Source organism: Colobus angolensis, unplaced genomic scaffold, assembly GCF_000951035.1.
Source record: "Colobus angolensis palliatus isolate OR3802 unplaced genomic scaffold, Cang.pa_1.0 Scaffold378, whole genome shotgun sequence".
In the NCBI taxonomy this organism is placed as follows: Eukaryota; Metazoa; Chordata; class Mammalia; order Primates; family Cercopithecidae; genus Colobus; species Colobus angolensis.
This window is the reverse complement of record NW_012117132.1, coordinates 1,163,124-1,169,069: the sequence shown is the minus strand read 5'-3', so window position 1 is coordinate 1,169,069 and position 5,946 is coordinate 1,163,124. Positions and strand designations below refer to the sequence as shown.

The 5,946-nt window shown below is 40.5% G+C and overlaps 1 long non-coding RNA gene across 1 annotated transcript in view; it reads right to left on the bottom strand.

Annotated features, from left to right (window-relative positions):
* Positions 1–5,739, bottom strand: part of LOC105520306 — a 20,341-nt gene extending 14,602 nt beyond the window's left edge. Inside the window, exon 1 of the long non-coding RNA XR_001003108.1 lies at positions 5,584–5,739. This is a non-coding gene — a long non-coding RNA (uncharacterized LOC105520306). The remainder of the gene's footprint in view (positions 1–5,583) is intronic.
* Positions 5,740–5,946: the final 207 nt, after the last annotated feature.

Here is a 5,946-nt window from a genome sequence, read left to right as displayed (position 1 = left end):
CTCTGTTCTGTTCCATTGGTCTATATCTCTGTTTTGGTACCAGTACCATGCTGTTTTGGTTAATGTAGCCTTGTAGTACAGTTTGAAGTCAGGTAACGTGATGTCTCCCGTTTTGTTCTTTTGACTTAGGATTGTCTTGGCAATGTGGGGTCTTTTATGGTTCCATATGAACTTTAAAGCAGTTTTTTCGAATTCTGTGAAGAAAGTCATTGGTAGCTTAATGGGGATGGCATTGAATCTATAGATTACCTTGTGTTATTGTACTGTGGTGCCCCCTAGCAAGCACCCAAAGGCTTCGCAGATTGTGTTTACATGTTCGCACTGTTATAATTTCATTCTCTCATGATCCTTCTACGCCATGCAAAAAAGGCAAATTCTCGTTTGTTCTTCTCAGTCTGTAGCTCCTGCTCTACAAATCTAAATCAATTATGGCTGGATTTTTTTTTTTTTTTGAGACAGAGTCTTGCTCTGTCACCCAGGCTGGAGTACACTAGCACGATCTCGGCTCACTGCAACCTTCGCCTCCAGGTTCAAGTGATTCTCCTGCCTCAGCCTCCCGAGTAGCTGGGATTACAGGTGCTCACCACCACGCCCAGCTAATTTTTATATTTTTGGTAGAGATGGGGTTTCCCCATGTTGCGCAGGCTGGTCTCGAACTCTGACCTAAGGTTATCTGCCTGCCTCGGCCTCCCGAAGTGCTGGGATTACAGGCGTTGGACTGTTTTTATCTACAACCTGACCTCACTAATAAAAATTAACGGCTGTTACTTTAAATAACTTAGACGGCTGATTTTCTTCTACAGGTCCCTTCCCATATTCGAGGCTTCCTCACATTTGTTAGCCCCAACCTTCAGACTTTTAAAACTTGGAACCTAACCCAAAGTCAACAAAATACTTTGGCTGAAAACATTTTAGTACGGCTTACTAGGAGTGCAAAAATACTGGGGCTAGCCTTGTGGTCATGGTCAGATGGTTCTCTTCAGATTCTTCAGTCTGATTTGCAAGAACTGTTTACATTCACTCAGGAAATCTGCCCACCTCAAGGCACAAGTAGTTGGCTCATACCTATTGTGATGTATGTTACTGTATTAATCTGTTCTCACGCTGCTAATAAAGACATGCCCAAGACTGGGTAATTTATAAAGGAAAGAGGCTTAATGGATTCACAGTTCCAAATGGCTGGGGAGGCCTCACAATCAATGACAGAAGGCAAGGAGGAGCAAAGTCACATTTTACATGGCAGCAGGCAAGAGGGCATGTACAGGAGAACTCCACTTTATAAAACCATCAGATCTCATGAGACTTATTCACTAACACGCGAATAGCATGGGAAAGACTCACCCCCATGAATGAATTACCTCCCACGGGTCCCTCTCATGACATGTGGGGATTATTACAATTCAAGGTGAGATTTGGGTGGGGTCACAGACCCAAACCATACCATTTATACTACCAATACAGAGGACCCCACATTCCTATATGTCTTCTTTTCAACTAACAAATCAAAATCTGAGAGATGCAGCTCAAGCAGTACAACAGATTATAGAGGAAACTTTATAGCATTCTATACAAACTCTTTCAGAAAATGAAAGAGAACACTTCCCAACTTTCTTAATGAGCCCTCCATTACCCTGACACCAAAACCAAAGATACTACAAGAAAACAACAGACCATGTCCTTCACAGACATAAATGTAAAAAATCTTCAACAAAATGTTAGCAAATTCAATCCATAAATACATAAAAAGTTGGGTCAACATTCAAAAATTAATCAAGGAAGTCATCCTATCAGCTGATTAGAAAAAGAAAAATCATATGATCATTTCATCTGATGGGGGAAAAAAAAACATTAGCCAAAATTCAATATCCAGTCATAGCAAATCCTCTTAGCAAAAGACTGAATGCTTTCCCTTTAAGTTCAAGAACAAGCAAGGTTCTCAGCTGTTAGTAGTGAGATCTATTCATCTTAGCTAAAGTAATAAGGGAGAAGTGAGAGAGGGAAGGGGAGAGAAGGGACAGAAGCGGAAAGTGACACATGAAGGGAAGGAGGAGCAAACAATAAAAAGAGAAAATAAGAAAATAAAAGGTAAAGAGATTAGAAAGGAATAAACGGTTTCTATCTGTGGACAACATAACTGTCTATGCAGAAAATTTCAGAGAATCTATTTTAAAAAAAGCTACTAGAACAAGTGACTTTAGGAAGATCACAGGATACAAAAGGAAATATACAAAAATCAATTGTTTTCATATAATAGCAGCGAACTGAATATTAAAAACTTTAAAACAGCATTATTTACAATAGCACTAAAATTTACAAATACTCAAGTATAAACCTATCGAATTATGTAAAAGATCTGTATATTGAAAACCATAAAACACTGATGAAAGACACTTTAAAATACTGAAATAGGCTGGGCATGGTGGCTCACACGTGTAATCTCAGCACTTTGGGAAGCTGAGGTGGGCGGATCACGAGGTCAGGAGTTCGAGACCAGACTGACCAACATGGTGAAACCCCACCTCGACTAAAAATACAAAAATTATCCGGGTGTGGTGGCACGTGTCTGTAATCCCAGCTACTCAGGAGGCTGAGGCAGGAGAATCACTTGAACCCAGGAGGCGGAGTTTGCAGTGAGCCAAGGTCGTACCATCGCACTCCAGCCTGGGTGACAGAGCGAGACTCTGTCTCAAAACAACAACAACAACAACAACAAACCCCCCAAAAACAAAAACTGAAATAAATGGTGAGATATAATGTATTCACTGGCAACAGGACTCAGTATTGTTAAGATGTCAAAATTGATCTATAGGTTAGATGCAATCCCAATCAAAATCCCAGTAGGAAGTCTGGTAGTAATTAACGGGCTGATTCCAAAATTTATATGGAGGGGCACAGGAGCTATAAAAACTAAAACATTTGAGGAAAAAATAATAAAGCTGGAGGACTCACACTACTCAATTTCGAAACTTACTACAAAGCCACAATAATCAAGACAGTATAGTCATAAAGAAGGGGCAGACATAGATGCAGAAAATTCAGAAATAAATCCACACACATGAACAACTGCTTTAAAACAAGCTGTAAAGGTAATACAGTGAAGAACAGTCTTTTAAACAAGTCATGCTATAATAAGTATATATACATACACAAAAAACCAAAACTCTCCACCCGTTGCTTGCACCACATAAAAAAATTAACTAGAAATGAATCACACCCTAACTGTAATACCTAAATCTTCTAGAACAGGAGTTAGCAAACTAAGGCTCATGGGCCAAATCTTTATCTGTTTTTGTAAATAAAGTTTTACTGAACAACTATTCATTTATGTGTTTTACGGCTGCTTTCATTCTACAACAGAGACTATGACCTGTAAAGCCTAAAATATTTTCTATTTGGCCCTTTACAGAAAAAGTCTGCTCACCTCTCTTCCAGAAAACAGACCTTTTGTAACTCTGGGTTTGCCAAAGATTTCTTATATTTGACACCAAAAGCACAATTCTAAAAATAAAAACCCAATAAATTGAACTTCCATCAAAATTTTAAATGTTCTGCTCTTCAAAAGACATTGCTAAGAAAACAAAACAACAAGCCACAGACTGGGAGAAAACAGAAAATAGAAAATACGTGCAAGTCATATATAGGTTTATATTTATATATATAAATATATGTAACATATATTTTATATATATATATAAAGACAGGGTCTCCCTCTATCTCCCAGGCTGAAGTACAGCAGCACAATCATGGCTCACTACAGTCTCACCCTCCCAGGTAGCTGGGACTAAAAGGCGTGTGCCACCACGCCTGGCTAATTTTTTGTATTTTTTGTAGAGATGGGGTTTCACTATGCTGCCCAGGCTTATCTCGAACTCCTGGGCTCAAGTGATTTGCCCACCTCGGCCTCCCAAAGTGCTGGGATTACAAGCATGAGCCACCACACCTGGCCAAAACCATATTTTTGATAAAGGATTTGTATCAAGAATATATAAAGAATTCTCAAGTTTCAGTAAGAAAACATACAATCCAGCTTTTGAAAAATGTGCCAAAGGGTTGAACAGACACTTCACTAAAGAAAATATATCTATAGCAAAGGAGAAAATGAAAAAATACACATCATTTGCACTGGGAGAATGAAAATGAAAAACACAATGAAATGCACCGTATACCCATGTCAAAACAACAAAATAGCAAAAACATCAAAACCGCAGACAATACCAAATTCTGGTGAGGATGTCAATCACCTGGAATTTTCATACATTGTTGGTGGGAATGCAAAATGGCACCACCACTTTGAAAACCTGTTTGGCAATTTCCTACTTAGTAAATATACATATTTATCATATAACTAGCAATCCCATTCCTAGGAACTCAAGAGAAACAAAATCTTTGATTCACATAAAAACTTCTAGGTGAGGCCGGACATAGTGGCTCACCCCTGTAATCCCAGTACTTTGGGAGGCTGAGGCAGGCAGCTCATGAGGTCACGAGATTGAGACCTTCACCAACATGGTGAAACCTAGTCTCTATTAAAAATACAAAAACTAGGCCGGGCGCGGTGGCTCAAGCCTGTAATCCCAGCACTTTGGGAGGCCGAGACGGGCGGATCACGAGGTCAGGAGATCGAGACCATCCTGGCTAACACGGTGAAACCCCGTCTCTACTAAAAAATACAAAAAATTAGCCGGGCGAGGTGGCAGTCGCCTGTAGTCCCAGCTACTCGGGAGGCTGAGGCAGGAGAATGGCGTGAACCTGGGAGGCGGAGTTTGCAGTGAGCTGAGATCCGGCCACAGCACTCCAGCCTGGGCGGCAGAGCGAGACTCCATCTCAAAAAAAAAAAAAAAATACAAAAACTAGCTGGGCATGGTGGCACGCACCTGTAATCCCAGCTATTCGGGAGGCTGAGGCAGAAGAATCACTTGAACCTGGCAGGCGGAGGTTGCAGTGAGCCGAGATCGGGCCACTGCACTCCAGCCTGGCGACAGAGTGAGACTCCATCTCAAAAACAAAACAAAACAAAACAAAGCAAAACAAAACAAAACAACTTCTAGGTGAATGTTAACAGCAGCTTAACCACTGTCACTAAAAACTGGAACCAACACAGCTCTTCCACTAGTAAATGGATGAGTAAACTATGGATTGCCACTCAGCAATTAAAAGGACCAAGCTGCTGATAAACATGACAACATGGATGACTCAAATGATTATGCTAAGTGGAAGAAGCTGGGCTTCTGTGATTTTCTACTCTCATTCATATTCAAGTTGCTTGCATAACTTGTAATCTTTATTGCTTACTGCACATTATTCTTGAATAAGTATTTAACAGGAGTCTCCTGACGTTTGAGATGAGCCCTCTTCCAGAGAGATCTTGCTGTGCTTCTGCCAAATTCAGATTTTGAGAATCCTTGGCCCAACCAGCTATGTATACTTGAGAAGCTAATCTTCAGGAAAGCAGATATGCACAGGCCTTCCAGGGAAATTGTATTTTCTATTTCTTTTCCTCCCTGCTCCAAGAGCACCAAGGTAGCCACAGTTCATTATAACTGCTGGGAAGAAGGCACTGGTTCAGCTCTGACTCCTCCTTACCTTTAGCTCCTTGTTATCCGATTCCTGTTGGTAGGGTCTCCTGCAAACACCCTGTCTTGGGTGGGCACTGTGCTTTAACATGTTTTTTTTTTTTGGCTCAGCAAGGCCACAGAAACAGCAGACAAGTGTTTGTGGTATCAGTAACTGCTGTCTCAGCACAGGCAGCTTTTTGTTCCAATATTCCATTTCCTTCCCTAGTTATAGACTTTTATCCAAAAACTGGCCTGGAAGTTCCTCAATGTTTTTTTAGTTCTTCACTTTAAAAACTCCATTATTTTGTTTCTGCAAGTTTTCATAACCAGCCATCACCAGAAACTGGAAGTCCAAACATGCTCTTATTATTTAAGTAATTGGTGTACATGG